This window comes from Tamandua tetradactyla, chromosome 6 (assembly GCF_023851605.1).
Source record: "Tamandua tetradactyla isolate mTamTet1 chromosome 6, mTamTet1.pri, whole genome shotgun sequence".
Taxonomy (NCBI): Eukaryota; Metazoa; Chordata; class Mammalia; order Pilosa; family Myrmecophagidae; genus Tamandua; species Tamandua tetradactyla.
The window spans coordinates 43,155,368-43,179,299 of NC_135332.1; the positions used below are offsets into that span (position 1 = coordinate 43,155,368).

The window sequence follows — 23,932 nt, forward strand, 5'->3', positions numbered from 1 at the left end:
ATGCTAATATCATACAAAATAGACAACGAATGAGCTTGTCAAATGGAGACCCAGGTATGCCCTAACAGAAAAACTATTCTAGGACACACCTAATAGGACTTGTTCTCAATCTCTGATTACCACTGAGTATAATCTGGTGTACTTTGGTTCTTACTCACTTGTCAAGAACTTTCATAGTAGAAAGATTGTGACTGCAGTGGCAAGGAGTTTGTCCCTTCCTGTCCAGAGTCTGAAACACTTTCTTTGGAGAGTATACCCAGGGAAGGTCTATTCACTTAAAACTAATGCATATGAGTACTGATTTGCCAAAAGTGGATTTACCTAAAATTTAATTTACCATCCTTTCACTTAGGAATCATTATAAATTTGAAAAATATATGAGTTTTAGATATAATTCACTATGTAAATTGATCATTAGGTCAACTCTAGCCTTTATATAAATTGGTGTGAGGAGAATTTTTTTAACAGAAAAATTAAGGTTAAGCTATGAACACCTGAGTGGATAATAACACCTGTCTTAACCCTATTCTTCAGCTATCTAGGGTATCAGAAATTTCAGATTGGTAGACCATTCCTCTTCCCCATAGCTAACAAAAAAACCCTCAAAATAAAAAATTAGTTACGCCACCCTATTTCTCTAAAATTTCTAGGAGTTTTCCCATTTTCCATCTGAGTTCTGATACCTGGAGAGAACACTTATCCACCTTCTTCATGAAGCTGACTCTACCTTGTTCCCTGGTGTGTTTAGGCTGTTGAGCCATCCACACGGGATGGTACACTCTTGTTCTGGCTTTCCTCCCTTTCTGCTTTACTAAATGGTGCAGTGGTCAAGCATACGGACCCTGGTGTGAACGTGGATTTTCTTTGCATCCTTGATTTGCCACTTATTAGCTGTGTGATCCCCTTTAATCTCTGTCCTCCAGTGGCAATGGACTCTTGAGAGTGTCAAGAAACATCTTCAGAGTTTGCCCCTTGCAAACAGACCCTCTTCAGCAGTGAAGCAGGATAGCAAGATGTTCACCTCGCAGCAATGTGGGTGACAGGTGACAGATGTTGCTTTTAAAGGAAAATCTCCATGAATGTTCCATCTGCTTTATGAGGAGCTTAGAATCAAGCCCCTACTGAAGAATTAGTACATCTATTCGGTTATGCTTATCATCCCAAGGGATTCTTTATCTCTTTTAACAAAGCCTAGGTTTGTCACAGATCATAGCAGTCTAAGGAGACATGACAACTAAATGCAATATGGGATCCTGGATAGAATCCTGGAACGGAAAAGAGATACTAGTGAAAACAGTGGTGAAATTCAAATAAAGGCTACAGTTCGTTAAAAAACAAAAATCAGGGGTTTCGCGGCCTTGCCCCCGCTATGTAAGTGAAGGCTTCAGGCTCCTTAATGGGCATGAGTGTGCGTGGGGCACGAAGTGCTCATGGTCCACTGTAGGTTGCTGTGGGAGCAGAAGTAGGAGCCATGGGCACTCTCCGGGTCACCTTCAAGGCAGACGAGGATGAGAACGTCACCATGGTGAAGGGCATCCGACTTTCAGAAAACGTGATTGATGGAATGGAGTCCTCGCCATCTGGTTCCAAGTCTCAGCAGTGTTCTAGTGGTGATGGTGCCTCGATTTCTGAGGAAGGGTTGAAAAGAAGAGTAGCTGGTATTGGAGTAAACTAAGAAAGAATCTGAAAACACAAGACGACTGGACGGAGAGAAGGCTACTGCCCATGAGCAGTTAGGATAATACCAAGTGAGGAGGAATGCTCTAAGGCAAAGCATGGGGCTAAGCAGCTGAAAGGAGAAAGACCGAGTGACAAAGAAGCAGGACGTATTCTACAAAGAGCAGCTAAACTAGAGGAGAGGGGCACCAAGTCACCACTGAGCAGTATCAGAAAGGTGCTGAAGTGGGAGCAACGTTCAAGCCATATGAGGTTCACCCTGTCTGTGCAAATGCACAGGCCAAAATCCTTCGGTGTTACTGCCAGAACACCAACCAACCACGCCTTCTGCTGCCTTCTCTGGCCTGCCGGTACATGCGTGTACCAATCACGCTAAACTAATATTTCCCTCTACCCAATTTATTTTAACATTTTCCCACCTACTATTAATTTATTTTTAATCCATATTTTTTACTCATCTGTCCATACCATAGATAAAAGGAGCTTCAGAACAAGGTTTTCACAATCACACAGTCACTTTGTGAAAGCTGTATCATTACACAGTCATCTTAAAGAAGAAACATGCCTCTCCCAATAATCTGATCAAAATTGCCTTCCTGCAAGATTAGATTAAGATGAAGAGAAATGGCTGTCTCCACAAGATTGAGTCAGGATTAAAGCACAATACTTTCAAACTGGCACAACATGCCATGTTATAGATGAACATTGAAAACACCATGTTGAGTGAAATTAGCTAGACATAAAAGGACAAATATTGTATGGTTTCATGTATATGAAAAACCTAGAATTCATAAAGATAGGAAGTAGATTAGATCTTATCAGAGGCTGGTGGGAGAGGAGAATGAGGAGTTATTGCATAATGGGCTCAGAGTTTCTGTTGAAAGTGATGAAGCAGTTTAGGGAGTGATTGGTGGTGATGACAACATAAAATTGTGAAGGTAAACAGTATCACTGAATTAATATGCACATGACAGTAGCTAAAATGGGAAATTTTGTTTTGAAGATAATTATCACAATAATTTTTTTTAAAGATGATTCCAAGCCAATCCTGATGACTTTTTTTTTTTAAACATAGTAGGTACTTTAATTATGTGCTGGTCTCACCCAAAGTGACTCTATCACTTTCTTTAGCTCCAACAATATAACTGTATGCAAGCTTGCGGAGTATGATGTATACTTCTTCTTTTTAAATTATATATTTAAAATTAAAAAAAAATTTTTACATAAAAAAAGGAATAATATACTTAGAACCACCAACAATGGATATCTTAGTCAGCTTACCCATAGGCATATTTAAATAAGGGATCCATATAATCATTGTAAAGCCTGTATTTGAGCAATAAGTTTCATAAGTCAATTTAAAATTAAGGCAGGGAAAAAATCTACATATCTGTATAGCAAAGTTCTTAAATTCTAAGTATTAAAAACTAACAGATATCATTTTCCTGATGACTTTTTGTATTCCCAAGATAAAAAAAGAAACTCATAAGTTTCTGTGCTTTCTCATATGCAACAGTAGGTGTAAAAACAACAAAGGAGCAGTGTTTACAATTTTAGGCGAAAAGGATCATGATTCTAGACTGCTGTACCTGGCTCTGTCTGAAGTGACAATTTTCATGGCAGTCAGAGATTAGCTGGCTGATTTCCAACAAATTTCAGGCAACCACAACAAACAAGGCGATAGAGAGAGAGAGAAAAAGGTTCAGCACAACAGGTGTATCCCATTAGCGAAATCCCTTGTCTCCACCACCTCCCTCCTTTCTTGCTATGGGAAGACTTTACCCTGCAGGCCTGTTCTGTAACCCACTCATCACACTCATGGTGAAGCCTGCCAGCAGAATTCTGCAGCCTTGGGGTGGGAGGCCCAGCTCAGGGGAAAACTGGATAGCTCAGCAACTGACATAATTTTAAAGGAACATAAAACATCTATGAACAGAGATTTTTATTTTTTTCCTTAAGGAAGAAGACTACAGTAAAATGAAAAAATGAATCACAATAAAAAGCTCAAAAAAGGGGAGTGTAATAGTCAGGGCTGTCGAGAAAAAAAAAGAAAACCAGAGCATGAATAGGACATATATAAGAGAGATAGATTTATTTTAAGGAATTGTTCATGAAACTGTGGGGGCAGTCTGGCAGGCTGGAAATTCAGGCAGGAGTTTTGTGCTGCAGTATTTTTTTTTAAACTATGGTAAAATGTACATAACATAAAAATCACTTTAACCATTTTAAGTGGACAATTCTTTTATTTTATTTAATTATTTATTTTTTTTATTAATTAAAAAAAGAATTAACAAAACAATTAGAAATCATTCCAATCTACCTGTACAATCAGTAATTCTTAATAACATCACATAGTTGCATATTCATCATTTCTTAGTACATTTGCATCGATTTAGAAAAAGAAATAAAAAGACAACAGAATAAGAATTAAAACAATAATAGAAAGAAAAAAAACAAAAAAAACAAAAACAAAAAACCTATACCTCACATGCAGCTTCATTCAGTGTTTTAACATAATTGCATTACAATTGGGTAGTATTGTGCTGTCCATTTCTGAGTTTTTATATCCAGTCCCGTTGTACAGTCTGTATCCCTTCATCTCCAATTATCCCTTCTCTTTTTTTTTTTTAATTAACGGAAAAAAAGAAATTAACCCAACATTTAGAGATCATACCATTCTACACATGCAATCATTAATTCTTAACATCATCACATAGATGCAGGATCATCATTTCTTAGTACATTTGCATTGGTTTAGAAGAACTAGCAACATAACCGAAAAAGATATAGAATGTTAATATAGAGAAAAAAATAAAAGTAATAATAGTAAAATCAAAACAAAACAACACAAAACAAAACAAAAACCTATAGCTCAGATGCAGCTTCATTCAGTGTTTTAACATGATTACTTTACAATTAGGTATTATTGTGCTGTCCATTTTTGAGTTTTTGTATCTAGTCCTGTTGCACAGTCTGTATCCCTTCAGCTTCAATTACCCATTGTCTTACCCTGTTTCTAACTCCTGCTGAACTCTGTTACCAATGACATATTTCAAGTTTATTCTCGAATGTCCGTTCACATCAGTGGGACCATACAGTATTTGTCCTTTAGTTTTTGGCTGGATTCACTCAGCATAATATTCTCTAGGTCCATCCATGTTATTACATGGTTCATAAGTTTATCTTGTCTTAAAGCTGCATAATATTCCATCGTATGTATATACCACAGTTTGTTTAGCCACTCTTCTGTTGATGGAGATTTTGGCTGTTTCCATCTCTTTGCAATTGTAAATAATGCTGCTATAAACATTGGTGTGCAAATGTCCGTTTGTGTCTTTGCCCTTAAGTCCTTTGAGTAGATACCTAGCAATGGTATTGCAGGGTCGTATGGCAATTCTATATTCAGCTTTTTGAGGAACCGCCAAACTGCCTTCCACAGTGGTTGCACCCTTTGACATTCCCACCAACAGTGGATAAGTGTGCCTCTTTCTCCGCATCCTCTCCAGCACTTGTCATTTTCTGTTTTGTTGATAATGGCCATTCTGGTGGGTGTGAGATGATATCTCATTGTGGTTTTGATTTGCATTTCTCTAATGGCCAGGGACATTGAGCATCTCTTCATGTGCCTCTTGGCCATCCGTATTTCCTCTTCTGAGAGGTGTCTGTTCAAGTCTTTTTCCCATTTTGTAATTGGGTTGGCTGTCTTTTTGTTGTTGAGATGAACAATCTCTTTATAAATTCTGGATACTAGACCTTTATCTGATATATCATTTCCAAATATTGTCTCCCATTGTGAAGGCTGTCTTTCTACTTTCTTGATGAAGTTCTTTGATGCACAAAAGTGTTTAATTTTGAGGAGTTCCCATGTATTTATTTCCTTCTTCAGTGCTCTTGCTTTAGGTTTAAGGTCCATAAAACCGCCTCCAGTTGTAAGATCCATAAGATATCTCCCTACATTTTCCTCTAACTGTTTTATGGTCTTAGACCTAATGTTTAGATCTTTGATCCATTTTGAGTTAACTTTTGTATAGGGTGTGAGACATGGGTCTTCTTTCATTCTTTTGCATATGGATATCCAGTTCTCTAGGCACCATTTATTGAAGAGACTGTTCTGTCCCAGGTGAGTTGGCTTGACTGCCTTATCAAAGATCAAATGTCCATAGATGAGAGGGTCTATATCTGAGCACTCTATTCGATTCCATTGGTCGATATATCTATCTTTATGCCAATACCATGCTGTTTTGACCACTGTGGCTTCATAATATGCCTTAAAGTCAGGCAGCGCGAGACCTCCAGCTTCGTTTTTTTTCCTCAAGATGTTTTTAGCAATTCGGGGCACCCTGCCCTTCCAAATAAATTTGCTTATTGGTTTTTCTATTTCTGAAAAATAAGTTGTTGGGATTTTGATTGGTATTGCATTGAATCTGTAAATCAATTTAGGTAGGATTAACATCTTAACTATATTTAGTCTTTCAATCCATGAACATGGTATTACCTTCCATCTATTTAGGTCTTCTGTGATTTCTTTTAACAGTTTTTTGTAGTTTCCTTTGTATAGGTTTTTTGTCTCTTTAGTTAAATTTATTCCTAGGTATTTCATTCTTTTAGTTGCAATTGTAAATGGGATTCGTTTCTTGATTTCCCCCTCAGCTTGTTCATTACTAGTGTATAGAAATGCTACAGATTTTTGAATGTTGATCTTGTAACCTGCTACTTTGCTGTACTCATTTATTAGCTCTAGTAGTTTTGTTGTGGATTTTTCCGGGTTTTCGACGTATAGTATCATATCGTCTGCAAACAGTGATAGTTTTACTTCTTCCTTTCCAATTTTGATGCCTTGTATTTCTTTTTCTTGTCTAATTGCTCTGGCTAGAACCTCCAACACAATGTTGAATAATAGTGGTGATAGTGGACATCCTTGTCTTGTTCCTGATCTTAGGGGGAAAGTTTTCAATTTTTCCCCATTGAGGATGATATTAGCTGTGGGTTTTTCATATATTCCCTCTATCATTTTAAGGAAGTTCCCTTGTATTCCTATCTTTTGAAGTGTTTTCAACAGGAAAGGATGTTGAATCTTGTCAAATGCCTTCTCTGCATCAATTGAGATGATCATGTGATTTTTCTGCTTTGATTTGTTGATATGGTGTATTACATTAATTGATTTTCTTATGTTGAACCATCCTTGCATACCTGGGATGAATCCTACTTGGTCATGATGTATAATTCTTTTAATGTGTTGTTAAAAGAATATTTGCATCCTCTCTCTTCTTCTTTTTGTCAATCTTGCTAAGGGCCCATCAATCTTATTGATTTTCTCATAGAACCAACTTCTGGCCTTATTGATTTTCTCTATTGTTTTCATGTTTTCAATTTCATTTATTTGTGCTCTAATCTTTGTTATTTCTTTCCTTTTGCTTGCTTTGGGGTTAGCTTGCTGTTCTTTCTCCAGTTCTTCCAAATGGATAGTTAATTCCTGAATTTTTGCCTTTTCTTCTTTTCTGATATAGGCATTTAGAGCAATAAATTTCCCTCTTAGCACTGCCTTTGCTGCGTCCCATAAGTTTTGATATGTTGTGTTTTCATTTTCATTCGCCTCGAGGTATTTGCTAATTTCTCTTGCAATTTCTTCTTTGACCCAGTCGTTGTTTAGGAGTGTGTTGTTGAGCCTCCACGTATTTGTGAATTTTCTGGCACTCTGCCTATTATTGATTTCCAACATCATTCCTTTATGGTCCGAGAAAGTGTTGTGTAAGATTTCAATCTTTTTAAATTTGTTAAGACTTGCTTTGTGACCCAGCATATGGTCTATCTTTGAGAATGATCCATGAGCACTTGAGAAAAAGGTGTATCCTGCTGTTGTGGGATGTAATGTCCTATAAATGTCTGTTAAGTCTAGTTCATTTATAGTAATATTCAGATTCTCTATTTCTTTGTTGATCCTCTGTCTAGATGTTCTGTCCCTTGATGAGAGTGGTGAGTTGAAGTCTCCAACTATTATGGTATATGAGTCTATTTCCCTTTTCAGTGTTTGCAGTATATTCCTCACGTATTTTGGGGCATTCTGATTCGGTGCATAAATATTTATGATTGTTATGTCTTCTTGTTTAATTGTTCCTTTTATTAGTATATAGTGTCCTTCTTTGTCTCTTTTAACTGTTTTACATTTGAAGTCTAATTTGTTGGATATTAGTATAGCCACTCCTGCTCTTTTCTGGTTGTTATTTGCATGAAATATCTTTTCCCAACCTTTCACTTTCAACCTATGTTTATCTTTGGGTCTAAGATGTGTTTCCTGTAGACAGCATATAGAAGGATCCTGTTTTTTAATCCATTCTGCCAATCTATGTCTTTTGATTGGGGAATTCAGTCCATTGACATTTAGTGTTATTACTGTTTGGATAATATTTTCCTCTAACATTTTGCCTTTTGTATTATATATATCATATCTGATTTTCCTTCTTTCTACACTCTTTTCCATATCTCTCTCTTCTGTTTTTTTGTATCTGACTCTAGTGCTCCCTTTAGTATTTCTTGCAGAGCTGGTCTCTTGGTCACAAATTCTTTCAGTGACTTTTTGTCTGAGAATGTTTTAATTTCTCCCTCATTTTTGAAGGATAATTTTGCTGGATATAGGAGTCTTGGTTGGCAGTTTTTCTCTTTTAGTATTTTAAATATATCATCCCACTGTCTTCTAGCTTCCATGGTTTCTGCTGAGAAATCTACACAAAATCTTATTGGCTTTCCCTTGTATGTGATGGATTGTTTTTCTCTTGCTGCTTTCAAGATCTTCTCTTTCTCTTTGACCTCTGACATTCTAACTAGTAAGTGTCTTGGAGAACGCCTATTTGGGTCTAATCTCTTTGGGGTGCGCTGCACTTCTTGGATCTGTAATTTTAGGTCTTTCCTAAGAGTTGGGAAATTTTCAGTGATAATTTCTTCCATTAGTTTTTCTCCTCCTTTTCCCTTCTCTTCTCCTTCTGGGACACCCACAACACGTATATTTGTGCGGTTCATATTGTCCTTGAGTTCCCTGATACCCTGTTCAAATTTTTCCATTCTTTTCCCTATAGTTTCTGTTTGTTTTTGGAATTCAGATGTTCCATCCTCCAAATCACTAATTCTATCTTCTGTCTCTTTAAATCTATCATTGTAGCTATCCATTATTTTTTCTATGTTTGCTACTTTATCCTTCACTTCCATAAGTTCTGCGATTTGTTTTTTCAGTTTTTCTATTTCTTCTTTATGTTCAGCCCATGTCCTCTTCATGTCCTCCCTCAATTTATCGATTTCATTTTTGAAGAGGTTTTCCATTTCTGTTCGTATATTCAGCATTAGTTGTCTCAGCTCTTGTGTCTCATTTGAGCTATTGGTTTGTTCCTTTGACTGAGCCATATTCTCAATCTTTTGAGCGTGGACAGTTATCTTCTGCTGCTGGCGTCTGGGCATTTATTCAGATTTCTCTTGGTGTTGGACCCAGCAAGGTTGTAATATTTTTCTGTGAAATCTCTGGGTTCTGTTTTTCTTATCCTGCCCAGTAGGTGGCGCTCGTGGCACCCGTTTGTCTGCGGGTCCCACCAGTAAAAGGTGCTGTGGGACCTTAAACTTTGGAAAACTCTCGCCGTCCTGGGGGTTCGCTAGCCGAAGCGGCTTGAGCCGGCCCGGGGTCCGAACGCAGGGAGGGTTGCTGGTCGCCGCAGCCAGGGAAAGAGCCCGTCCGAATTTCCTAGTCGGCCCTGGGCAACAAGCGTGGCAGGAAGGCGCCAGCGGCAGCGGCCCGCCCGAGAGAGTGCACGTTCCCCGGGAGTCACGGGTTTGGAAGGGGCCTCCCCCACCCGTCACCATTCTCCGCGGCCTGGGGGTTTCCAATCCAATTCTCTCAGTTGGTCCGGGGGCTGCGCGTGGTGTGGGCGCCAGCCGTCTTTGTTTCAGGGGACCGCATCTCCAATTCTCCCAGCCGGCCCGGGAAGGGGGAAGGGAGTAACTCCGGCCGCTTGCCACCCCGCCCGGTAAGGCCCGCGCGCCTCGGCGATCTCACCCGAGCTGCTTCTCTCAGCCAGCCAGCCGTTCCAGGATGGGGTACGCTGTCTTTTTTATCTCTGTTGTGGCTTTGGGCGCTTTCTGTATCGTTTCTACTCCCCTAGTAGGTGTCCTGGAGAAGAAACTAAGATCCGCGCGTCTTACTCCAATTCTTTTATATTAAGTACATTGACAATAGCATGCAATGTTCAGCACTATTTCCAGACTGTTTTCATCATCTCCAACCAAAATTTATGCTCATTTAGTAATATACCCTATTCCCCGCTCCCCCCATACCTGGTAACCACTATTCTGCTTTTTGTCTCTATTAATTCGCTTATTCTATATATTTCATATAAGAGAAAATAAACTATATTTGTCGTTTCTGTCTGGCTTATTTCATTCAACATGAAGTCTTCAGGGTTCATCCATATTGGGGAATATTCCAGCACTTCACTTCTTTTTACAGCTGAATAATGCTACATTGTATGGATATATCACATTTTATTTATCCATTCATCTGTATTTTGCAGCTCCAGTACTTCCGTTTGGTTCCTTTTTATAATTCCCATGTCCTTATTTTGTTCAGACAACATTTTCTTAATTTCCTTTAGTTCTTTTTATATGGATTCCTTTAGCTCATTGAACACATTTAAAACAGTTGATTTAAAGTCTTTGACTAATAGTTCTGATGAATGAGCTTCCTTAGGAATGGTTTCCAGCAAATTCTTTGTTCCCTGTGAACGGGCCATATTTCCTATTTCTCCATGTCTTTTGTAGTGTTTTGTTGGGAACTGAACATTCTGAGTATTATCTTGTTATAAGTTTGGAAATCTAATTCTCCCATTTCGTTGCGATTGCTACATTTTTTTGTAGCTGTTGTGGTTGAGGGCTAGAGCCACCAAATTCTGACATTTCCAAACTATTTTTGCTCCTAAATGGGGAATGGAAAAGATAAAAGAGAGAGAGAGAAAAAAAATAGGTATTGCCTCTTTATAACGTTGCCACTTTTGCAGGGGTTTGGAACACAATGGCTGCCCTCAGAGCCAGCCCCTAGCCAATTGAAGTAGCTGATCTAAAACTGTGTCTAGCAATCAAATCACACACATTCCCCAGATTTTGGAGGACTAAGTCTGTGGTAGTTAGATTCAGTTGTCAACTTGGCCAGGTGAAGGCACCTAGTTCTGTTGCTGTGGACATGAACCAATAGTACGTGAATCTTATCTGTTGCTGATTACATCTGCAGTTGGCTGGGAGGCGTGCCTGCTGCAATGAATGACGTTTGACTTAATTGGCTGGTGCTTAAATGAGAGAGCACAACATAGCATAGCCAAAGCAGTTCAGCATACCTCATCTCAGCACTCGCAGCTCAGCCCAGGCCTTTGCAGATACAGAAAGAAGTCATCCCCGGGAAAGTTGCTGGAACCCAGAGGCCTGGAGAGAAGGCCAGCAGAGATCACCCTGTGCCTTCTCATGTATGAAAGAACCTCAGTGGAACGTTATCTGCCTTTCTTCTGAAGAACTAACAAAATAAATCCCCTTTTATTAAAAGCCAATCTGTCTCTAGCGTGTTGCATTCCGGCAGCTAGCAAACAAGAACCAAGTCCTTATAGCCTACCTGGTAACAATAAGCTGCACCCGGAACTAAGATTGCAGTTCCCTCTGTGCTTACCTACCATGCAGTTGTTGGGGGATCAGAGCCTCTGCACAGGGGATGAAATTCACCAATATTTACCACAATTTACTAGACTCTTCCTCCAGCTCTTCCCTGGATGTTGCACAGTGTTCTGTTAGACTCCAGAGTTTCAAAATAGTTGATTCAGACAGTTCTGCCAGTTCAATGGTATTTTGGTGGGGAGACCGATTCCTGGAGCTTCTTACTTCATCATCTTCCCACTCATCTTCTTGTCGTGCAGCCTTCAGGTAGAATTTCTTCTTCTTGGAAAACCTCAGTTTTTGCTCTTAAGCCCTTCAGCTGATTGGATGAGGCCAACCCATGAGGCTGCCTGAGTGTCCTCATGACATAGCAGCTGGCTTCCTTAGAGTTAGCAATTAAAGGAGAGAGCACGAGTGGAAGTTTTATCTTTTTTATGGCCTGGCTTTGGAAGTCACATAACATCACTTCCACCATATTCTGTTATATGCAAGTCTCTTGAATGTGATGCCTTCCAAGAGGAAGGGAGTTAGGTCCCACCACTCAAAGGGAGGAGGTCAAAGAATTTTGTAGACATATTTTTAAATCACCACAAATCACCAGCCAGGAGATGAGACTAGCATGACTGGTTTAATAAGGCCACATTTCTTGTATTGGGCTCAATTCCTAGAATCCATTCCTACTTAAACATAGAGGCAGGGTAGAATGGATATAGAGCAGTTAAATCATAACGTCCAATTGTAATTACTCAAAGAAAGATTTCTTCATAATGATAGGAGGTATAGTTCACCAAGAACACATAATGCTGATGAACTTTCATTAACTGAACACAAGAGTATTCACTTACTCAATAAATAGTTTTTGAGTACCTTCCATCTACCAAACATCCTGCAAGGTACTGGGAAAAGAGTGGTCAATACGAATAGCAATGTCCCTGACTGAAAGGAGCTTATATTCTCATGGGGGAACATCTTATAAACAAGTAGATAGAGAAATAAGCAATTGGATCTATGATGTATTATCCTGGGAATAAAAAAAGAGCTAACACAGGGCTCTACTCTAGATAAGTCATCAGAAAAGATTCTTTTGAGGAGGCAATATTGAAATGAAACACAGTGGATGAGAAGTTGGGTATGCAAAAGGTAAAGAGTGTAACAGGCATGCCAAACCCAAACCAGGACCATTCTAGCCAATCCTAAAGAACACCTAGGGCAATATATAAGATTCCACAAGGCTTCCATGCACTAGAATAACTTTCCAAAAACCTACAACCTCCAGATGGGTCCCTGGTCCAGATAAGCCCTGAAACCTAGCCCAGCCTCTCGAGAACATCAGATAGTTCCATCTCCCTACCCCATATTAGTGATAGACCTTTCCAATATCAAAAATTTAGAATAGCCATAGCCCAAAGAACCCCAAAGAGAGGTATGGAAAGATCAAAGGTGATGGTGGGATTATACATAGAAGATAGGACTTAACAAATGAATAAGAATGCTGAATCATTAAATCAATATCTCTTTTAGTCTCCAGTATTTTAGAGCAATTAGAAGTAAAAACCTAAAATTGTGGAATTGTAACCCATGTCAAAGTCTGAAATACGTTCTAAAACTAATTGTGGTGCTGTGCTTTGAAATTTATAGCTTTTTTTATATATGTTATTGTTTACCAACAAAGAAGGAAAACAAGTCATTGTGATGATAAGAAAAGTACGTTAGCCCTCTAGCCTCCTATATTCTGGAGCAGCTAGAAGGAAAAATAGGAGAGAATTGTATGGTAGCGCATGACAAACTTTGGGATTTATCCTGTAACCACTTTTTAAAGACTGCTTTGAAAACCATTGCCTTTTTACTTGTTTTGTATATATGTTATACTATACAATAAAAAAACTTAAAAAGAGTGTAGCAGGCAGACCTAAACTCTGAAGCAGGAGAGTTTGACATTAGTAGAACTAATAAAAGACCAGTTTGGCTGAAGCATAGTGAGCAAGAGGTGGAGGGGCACCAGATTAGGTTGGAGAATAAGACAAGAGACAGAATTTATTCAAAAGTTAATAGAAAACCATTGAAAGGTTTTAAACAAAGGAGTGGCATTATGTAAACTGATTTTTAAAAATTAACTTTCATTTTTAACAATGCATGCACATAGCTTTTTAAAAAAATATTTATTGTACAATAACATATAGCAAGCAAAGAAAGAAAAAAGCAATTTTCAAAGCACACTTCAACATGTAGTTACAGAACAGATCCCAGAGTTTGTCATGGACTACCACTCCAACATCTCAGATTTTTCCTTTTAGGTGCTCCCAAACACTCGAGGAATATCAATATGGTGATTCATCAGCCATGCTCGTTTGTTAAATCCCATTTTCTCTGTTATACCTCCTCCTTCACATTTAATCCTTCTTCCAATCTATAGGGATCTTTGGGCAATGCCCGTTCTGACTTTTTCATGTTGAGAAGGGGCATCCGCATTCAAGGATAGAAGGGATGAAATTAATTAAAATCTTGGAGAGGCTGGTCCCCCTGAGTTTTGGGATTTATCTGACCTAGGAACCCTCCTGGAATTATAGGTTCCAGAAAGGCAAGCCTAGTGCATGAAACCTTTATAGAGACTTAGTTCAAGCCCTACGTGTTCCTAGGAGTCAGCAGGAGTGATGTCGATCGGGGTTTAGCAAATCATGGCAATTAGTACTAACTGAAGCTTACATAGGAGTAGCCTCCAGAATAGCCTCTTGACTCTATTTGCTCATGGCCACTGATGCATTATTTTATTACATATCTTTTCCCCCTTTTGGTCCAGAAGGCGTTGTCTATCCCACAGTGCCAAGTCAGACTCATCCTGGGAGTCACGCCCCACATTCTCTGAGAGACTTTCACCCAGGAGGTAGGTCATATCCCAATTAGGTGGGTGGGGGGGCAGAATAATGATTTTTCTTATAGATATGGCCTTAGAGAGAGAGAGAGGCCACATCTAAGCAACAAAAGACACGCATAGTTTTAAAAGTTAAATAATAATAGTACTAAAATCCTGACCTTTCCTAACCTTCAAAGCCACTTCCCAAAGGCAACCATTTTCAGTTCATTTTGCTGTTTCTTTTGGTACTTATACTTAAATTCCTAACTACTGATATTTACTGATCTATCAATTTTAAGCATTATCTTCTAATTTCCCATTAGATAAGGATATAGTTCTCTGATGCACCCACCTAACCACGTGTTCTAAACTGGATTTGTTGCTCTCTATGCCCACTAAACTTTTCATTTTAGGGATTCCTTTTGCTTTCTTTCTTTTTCCTTCCCTTCTCCTTTCCTTTTTCTTTTCTCTTTCCTTTCTTTCTTTTTTTTGATGGAACTGGTTTCCAGCTACCATATCTTCTTACCTGGTTTACTTCTTTGATTTAGTGGGGCACATTCTCCTGTTGCTTCTTGAGAAAATGTGCATAAGAGACAAATTTTTTGAAGTTACATATCTGAAAATGTTATTATATTCTCATACTTGATTTGTAGTTTGACTTGTAGAATTTGAGATGAATTATTTCCCTCAGAAGTCTAAAGCATTAATCCTTTGTATTCTAGATAGCAATGTTGCTTTTGTGCTATCTGGGGTAGTTTTGAATTTTTATTCTCTTTCTGTGACCTGTTTTTCTCACTGAAAGTTTAGGGCTATTTATTCCTAGTTTATGAATATTCACGACGATGTGCTTGCTAGTTTTAGGCACTTTGTAGCAGTTTAAATTTAGAAAATCATGGTACTATACTTTAGTCCTAGGAAAACTAATCTTTTTATAATTTCCTTCCCTCTATTTTCTCTATACTCTTTTGGTCCAGAATATATAATTCTTTCTGCTAAGCTGACCATCATTTTTAAAAATTTTTTTAATTTTATTTTTTTAAACATCAAAACCACAAAGCAAATGCAAACATTCCTCTTTTGATCATTCCGTTCTACATATATAATCAGTAATTCACAATGTCAGCACATAGTTGCATATTCATCATCATAATCATTTCTTGGAACATTTGCATCTATTCAGAAAAAGAAATAAAATGAAAACAGAAAAAAAATTTATACATACCAGACCCCTTACCCCTCCCTTTCATTGATCACTAGCATTTCAAACTAAATTTATTTTAACATTTGTTTCCCCTATTATTTATTTTTATTTATATGTTCTACTCGTCTATTGACAAGGTAGATAAAGGAGCATCAGACACAAGGTTTTCACAATCACACAGTCACACTGTGAAAGCTATATCATTATTCAATCATCATCAAGAAACATGGCTACTGGAACACAGCTCTACATTTTCAGGCAGTTCCCTCTAGACTCTCTATTACATCTTTAATAACAAGTTTTTAATTTTTAATCAGAAATTCTATGGATGGAAATGACAGAACTAGTTTTCAAACTAACTTTAGAAGAAGAAAAAAGAAATTTATTAGTTCACAAAACTTAAAGTCTTAGGATAGGGTGAATTTTAAGGCTTCAGACTAGGATTATCTTTCAAATCTTCATCCTTCCATGTTGGATGCTTCATTCCCTCATAGGCCATGTGGCAGTTTCCACCAGCCCCAGAAATTCCAATCAAGAGAGTTTCTTCATTCCAACAATTTCAACCAGAGTCTGAGAATTGATTTCCATTAGCCTTAGCTGGGTCATGTGTCCAGTCTCTGACCAAGCTAGGGTTGTGTGCTAGTCTCCGGAGCTGAGCAGTGGGGTCAGCTCCATCTTAAACACATGGTCTGAAAGTAGGGGAGAGATATTTCCTCAAAGGGTAATCAGGGTGTTTTACCAAAAGAAGGGGAAACAAATATTGCACAAGCAAAAATAAAAGATGTCAACTATAGTGCCACTTTATTATTTGAAATCTTTACCAAAATTATGCATTCGTTTTATTTAAAACTTTTAATTTTAAAACATAAAATGTCTAAAAATGGTAACAGTGGTTGTCTTTGCATGGGGGGATTACAGGTAAGGCTTTTCCTAGTTTTCTATTTATTCCAAGTTTTCTTTCATGTTTATGCATGGCTTTTATAGTAAAAAAAAATACCAGTAATTATTAGTCTATAAAATGTAAAATTCATCACTATAAGAATGAAAGTAAAATGCAGTACCTCTAAAATAATAGATTAAAAAAAAATGTATCTAGTCAAAGCCAGGGACAGGAGGGAAAAAAATATGAGTGGAAAATGTAAAACATGATGGCTGGAGCAAAATCAGATATACCAGTTATTCCTATGTGAAAAGAATCAATTATTTTACTGAAAGGCAATGACTATCAGATTTAGCATTTTTGAAAAAGAGAAATTCCAGCTATATGCTGTATTGATCACAAAAATGACATGAAATTGTTGAGAATAAAGTAATAGAAATCACATCTGTACAACTGTGTTTCTTTCTAGGAACAAAGTATGTCTCTCCTTTCATTAAAAACTTCTTTCACATCCCCTACAGTTTTATCACTTTTCTCACATAGATCCTTCACATTTCTTGTGGGATTTATTTCTCAGTGTTTTATATTTTTGTTGCTGTTTATAAGTGGGATCTTTCCTTCCATTATATTTCCTTCTTATGATTTGTATGTAGGAAAATTACTACTACTACTGGTAGGAATGTAAATTTAATAGAGTACAATATACTTTGAAAGAAGTTTTGTTTAATAAATGATTCTATCTTTCCAAATAATCAGATATAAAGGAAGGAACGTAAGAACACCAGGAGTCGTAAATAATCAGCTAAATATAAAAAAACATTTTCTTTCTTCTTGTGGTTTACTTAAAAGACAACAATTCTTTAAAACAAACAGCTGATGTTCTGGAGAGGCTGGGCCCTCTAGGTTACACGACTGTCTGGTCCAGGGACCCATTTGGAGGTTATAGGCTTCTGGAAAACTACCCTAGTGCATGGAACTTTTGTAGAATCTTATATATTGCCTTAAATGTTCTTTAGGATTGGTTGGAATTGTTTGGGTTGGGGTTTGGCAAGTTATGATAGGTAGCAATGTCTAACTGAAGCATGCATCAGAGTGACCTCCAGTGTAGCCTCTTGACTCTATTTGAACTCTCTCAGCCACTGATACTTCATAAGTTACACTTCCTTTCCCCCTTTTGTCCAACCAAGAATTTTATATCCAGTGAGACTGTCTTTCAAAAATGTGGATGAGATTAAGAAATTCCTGGATAAACCAAGAACTGATGGTGTTTGTCACCACTAGACCTGTCCAATAAGCAATGACAAAGGAAGTTCTTCTGACTGAAAGGAAAGGACACAAGACAGAGGGTCAAAGTGGGATAAAGAAAAAAAGACCTCTGGTAAAGATAATTATAAATGCCAGTACTATTGTATTTTATTTGTTGGTATGTACCTCCAATTTTTATTTGCAGATTCTAAAATGCAAATGCATAAAAAGTAATGATAGATGTCATCAACATGATGACATAAGATATGCCCTAAAAAAAACCTTCCTAGAGATTCAGTGAATAAAAGGACAACTCTCACTTGCCTGGAACTCTGGAGGATGATAGAGGCTGGAGAAGGACTCCACAAGTTATGAATCTAAGAAAAAGCAAAAATATCAGGTTGTAAACCTCTGTCCTGGACCCACAGTTCCACTCCCTTTTCTTCTCTCAGTGCCACACAGTTTGGGGAGTTGCTCAGAGGCAGCAGCCCAGATGTCTGCCACCTCCCACCAGGGACAGCAGTGATAGAACCCCATGTATACCCAGGCACAGAGACCCAAGTGCACAGAGACCAGGGCAGAACATGAGGAGTGCTGCATACAACAAGGTCCCCTGGGAGAATGCAGGTGAACTGCAGCTGGGAAGTGCTGTGCCCACTCAGTTCAGTTTCTGTCGACAAGACCAATAAAAACAAAATGGACTTTACTGGACTGACCTCATCTGGCCCCCAAGGGAGGGATACCTTATTGGGGAAGAAACCAGAGACAGAAAAGCCTCACAGAGGAAAAAAAAGGGGTGGAGTGGGGCTTAAATTGCTAAAATACAGGAAAGTTCCAGACCTGAAAAGAGCAAGGAAAATGGGGCACTGAGTGAGGGAGAAAATTTAAACAAATAATGGGAACAGGGGAGAAAAATTCTGCACAAAAATAAACAGAACATATCAAGATTTTTGGAGAAGGAACAGAAGAGAGAAAATTTTCTCCTGGAGGTGAAACAATTACACAAAGAGTACAACCTCAAAAACTGTAGCACATAACCAGGGAAAAATCAGATGAAGAAGAGCTGAGAAAATCTGATCAGTTAAACACAGGCTACTCTAAAGGTCTAGAATAAGCTGGATCAAGCACCAAAGAGCCTTAATACAAAGCCCATCATCGATAAAACACTAAACAAAAGAGAGACATGACTTTCAGAGTTAATTCATCCAGATAATCAGATGCCTACACATCTGCAAAAAATTACAAGCCATATTTAAGCTTAGTCAAGAGAAAAAATTAAAACTTCAGAGGAGAGACAGAATTTGGAACAACTAATCAAAGAAGTCCAAACAAATCTCCTAAATCAATTCAAGGAGATGAAGTAAAATATGTATAAAGAGATAAAGGCTATTAAGAAGACAATGTTAAAGAGATAAAGGATATTAAGAAGACAATATGTGAGCATAAAAAAGAAAGTATAAAAAGAAACATAACAAATTATAGGGATGAAAGGCACAAAGTAGAGATTAAAAATATGCTAGAGCTATACAATACTACATTTGAACAGGCAGAAGAAAGAATCAGCAAACTAAAAAAAAAGAAAATTACAAACCTAAAGTCAGAAGAACAGGTAGAGAAAAGAATAGAAAAAAATTGAGCAATGTCTCAGGAATTTCAGTGACAGGACAGCACAAAGTTCACAAACACACACATCATGGGTGTCCCAGAAGGAGAGGAGAAGGAAAAAGGGGCAGAAAGAATATTTGAGGAAACAATGACTGAAAATTTCCCTACCCATATGAAAGACATAAATATACAAGTTCAGGAAGTGCAATGTACTCCAAAAAGAATAAATATTAAAGGACCTATTCTGAGACACATACTAATAAGAATGTCAAATGCCAAAGATATAGAGAATTCTGAAAACAGCAAAAGAAAAGCATTTTGTCACATACAAGTGACCCTCAATAAGACTAAGTGCCAATTTCTCATTAGAAATAAAGGAGGCTAAAAGGCAGTGCTATGATATATTTAAGGTTCTGAAAGAGAAAAACAGCCAGCCCAAAATACTTTATCCAGCAAAACTGTCTTTAAAATGAGGAAGACTTTAAAATATTCACAGATAAACAGAAACTGAGAAAGGCTGTTAACAAGAGACCTGCCTTATGAGAATTATTAAAGGGAGTTCTGCAGGTTGAAAGGAAGAGATAGGAGAGAGTGGATTGGAAGTGTGAAGAAATAAAGGTTATCAGTATGGGTTAAAAAAAAAAGGTAAATGCCAAACCCAATAATGTTGTATCCTCAATATACAACTCTATTCTTTAGTTCCTAAAAGAGCCAGAATACAAATGAACAAGAAAAAGGCATATTTCCTGATAATGGACATGCAAAATGTAAAGAAGTAAAGGGGGTAAAACAATATAAAGAGGGGAAATAGAGGGATATGGGAGCAGATAATGTGTATGCAATTGAAGCTAGCTGGTATCTTTTTGAATTAGTAAGTGTTCTAGTTTGCTAGCTGCCAGAATGCAATATACCAGGATTTGAATGGCTTTTTAAAAGGGGAATTTAATAAGTTGCTAATTTACAGTCCTAAGGCCAAGAAAATGTCCCAATTAAAGCAAGTCTATAGAAATGTCCAATCTAAAGCATCCGGGGAAAGACACCTTGATTCAAGAGGGCCGATGAAGTTCAGGGTTTCTCTCTCATCTGGAAAGGCACATGGTAAACATAACATCATCTGCAAGCTTCCTCTCCAGCTCCCTGGGAGGCGTTTTCCTATTTCACCTCCAAAAGTCACTGGCTGGTGGACTCTCTATTTCATGGTTCTGTGACATTCTGCTCTCTTGGAATCTCAAGGCTTTGTCTCTTGTCATTCTCTAGCTTTTTCCAAAGTGCTTCTTCTTTTAAAGGATTCCAGTAAAAACAATCAAGACCCACCTGGAATGGGTGGAGACACTTCTCCACCTAATCAGGCTTAATACCCACACTGATTGAGTTATATCTCCATGGAGGTAAGCTAATTAAAGTTTCCAACATACAGTACTGAATAGGGATTAGAAGAAAAGGCTGTCTTTACAAAATGGGATTAGGATTAAAACATGGCTTCTCTAGGATACATAAATCTTTTCAAACCAGTACGTAGGTTATAGATGTAGGATGTGTAATATAAATTCCAGGGTAACCACAATGAAAGCATTGTAAAAATACACAGAAATAGAAATGAGGAAGGTATCAGTCAGATATATCACAAAAGATCAACTATACAGAAAAGGAGGTTGTAATGAAGGAAAAGAGAGATAAAAAAGATATGATATATAAAAACCAAAGAAACAAATGGATGAAGTAAGTACTATTTTTATAGTAATAACACTGTTAATGGATTATACTCCCCAATCAAAAGACACAGAGTGGCAGAATGGATTGAAAAAGCATGACACAACTATATGTTCTTTACAAGAAGCTCACCTTAGACCAAAAGACACAAATAGTTTGAAAGTGAAAGGTTGGAGAAAGGTATTCCATGCAAATAATAACCAAAAAAGAGCTGGAGTAGATACATTCTTAATGACAAAATAGACTTTAAGTCAAAGCTGTTGTAAGAGACAAAGAAGGACCCTATATATTAATAAAAAGGGCAATCTGCCAAGAAAAAATAATGATCATAAATATTTATGTCCCAAAATACATGAGGCAAACACTGGCAAAACTGAAGGGAGAAATAGACACTTCTACAATCACAGTTTGAAACTTCAGTATACCACTCTCATGACAGAAGATCAATAAGGAAACAGAGAATTTGAATAATATGATAAAGGAACTAGATCTAACAGTAATATGCACAACATGGCACCCCAAAACAGTAGGCTATACATTCTTCAAGTGCACATGAATCATTCTCCAGGATAGACCACACGTTGGGTCATAAAACAGGTTTCAATAAATTTAGAAAGATTGAAATCACACAAAGCATCTTCTCTGACCATCATAGAATGAAGGTGGAAATCAGTAACAGGCAGATAACTAGAAGATCTACAAATATATGGAAGTTAAATAACACAGTCTTAAATAATCAGTGGATCCAAGAAGTTGCAAGGAAAATCAGTAAATATCTTGAGACGAACGAAAACAAGAATACAACACATCAAAACTTATGGGGAAAAACAACAACAACAAGAGCAACAACAAAACTTATGGCATGCAGCAAAGGCTGTGCTGAGAGGGAAATTCACAGCCCTAAATGTCTACATTAAAAAGGAAGAGCTAAAATCAAAGACCTAACTGACATCTGGAGGAACTAGAAAAATAACAGCAAACTAACCTCAAAACAAGCAGAAGGAAAGAAAAAGCAAAGATCAGAGCAGAAATATAAATGAAGTTGAGAGCAAAAAGAACAACAAAATTAAAAAAAACCCGAAGGTTGATTCTTTGAAAAGATCAATAAAATTGACAAATCCTTAGCTAGACTAACAAAGAATAAAACATAGAACATGCAAATAAATAAAATCAGAAAGGAGAGGGGGGAAATTACTACTGACCCCACAGAAATAAAAAGGATCATTACAGAATACTATGAACAACTGTACACCAACAAATTAGACAACATAAATGAAGTGGACAAATTCCTAGAAACACAGAAACAAACTACACTGACTCAAGAAGAAACAGAACACCTCAACAGACCAATTACAAATAAAGAGATAGAACCAGTCATCAAAAACCTACCAACAAAGAAAAGTCCAGGACCCGATGGCTTTACAGGTTAATTCTACCACGCATTCCAAGAAGAATTAATACCAAAACCTTGTCAAACTCTTCCAAAAAATTCAAGTGGAGGGAACACTACCTAACTTATTCTATGACACCAACATCACCCTCATACCAAAGCCTGATAAAAAATACTACAACATGATAAAGTGGGATTTATCAACTGTAGGTGGTCCAACATGAAACAATCAATTAATGTACCATACCACATAAATAAAACAAAGAAAAAAATGATCTCCTGAATTGATGCAGAAAAGATATTTGAAAAAATCTAGCACTCTTTCTTGATAAAGACACTTTGAAAACTAGGAATAGTAGGAAACTTTCTCAACATGATAAAGGGCATATATGAAAGAAAAAAAAACCCATTGCTAACATCATATTCAATGGTGAAAGACTGAAATCTTTCCCTCTAATATCAGAAACAAAACAAGGATGCCCACTGTCACCACTGTTATTCAGCATTGTACTGGAAGTTCTAGCTAGAGCAACTAGGTAAGGGAAAGATAGAACTTAAAAAGGAGTAAAACCTTCCCTTTTTGCAGATGACATGATCCTATATATAGAAAACCCTGAAAAACGCACAGTAAAGCAAGTAGAGCTAATAGATGAATTCAGTAAAGTGTCAATGTACAAGATCAACATGCAAAAATCAGTAGAGTTTTTATATACTAATAATGAGGAATCTGAAGAAGAATTAAGAAAAAAATTCCACTTGCAATAGCAACTAAAATAATCAAATATCTAGGAATAAATTTAACCAGGGATGTAAAAGACTTGATTCATGGAAAAAAAAACATTCCTGAAAGAAATCAAAGAACACTTAAATAAATGGAAGAGACTCCGAGTGCATAGATTAGAAGACTAAATATTGTTAAGATGTCAAATCTACTCAAAGCAATTTACAGATTCAACATAATCCCAATCAAAATCCCAATAGCCATCTCTGCAGAAATGGAAAATCACCAAATTGATATGGAAGGGTAGCCAAAAGTATCTTGAAAACAAAGTTAGAGAATCTCCACATCCCAATTTCAAAACATATTACAAAGCTATCGTAATCAAAACAGCATGGTCCTATATGAGTAAAAAAAAATACGGATAAAAAATAAATAAATAGTAGGAGGGATAAGGGGTAAATTGGGTAGTTTGAAATATTAGTGGTTAATTAAACAGGGGTAAGGGATATGGGATGCATGAGTTTTTTTCTTTTTTCTTTTTATTTCTTTTTCTGGAGTGATGAAATGTTCTAAAAATGATCATGGTGATGAATACACAGTTATGTGATGATATTTTGAGCTACTGATTATACTCCATGTATGAACTGTATGTGTGTGAAGATTTGTCAATAAATATTTTAAAAAGTAAAACAAAAACAAAATCAAAACAGCATGGTCATGGAACAGGAACAGACACAGAAACCAATGGAATCAAATAGAGTTCAGACTTTTACATCTATGGACAATTCATTTTTTACAAGGGTGTCAAGTCCATCCTATTTAGAAAGAATGGTCTCTTCAACAAATGGCTCTGGGAAAATTGGATATCCATTTGCAAAACAAAGAAAGAGGACTCCTATCAACACTATATAGAAAAAAAAAACCAAAACCTCAAAATGGATCAAAGACCTAAATGTGAGAACCAAAACTAAAACTTCTAG

The 23,932-nt window shown here is 37.1% G+C and overlaps 1 pseudogene; it reads left to right on the forward strand.

The window, feature by feature from the left end:
• The first annotated feature begins 42 nt into the window (after positions 1 to 42).
• On the forward strand, positions 43 to 2,058 carry LOC143685632 (MICOS complex subunit MIC19 pseudogene; annotated as a pseudogene).
• The last annotated feature ends 21,874 nt before the right edge of the window (positions 2,059 to 23,932 follow it).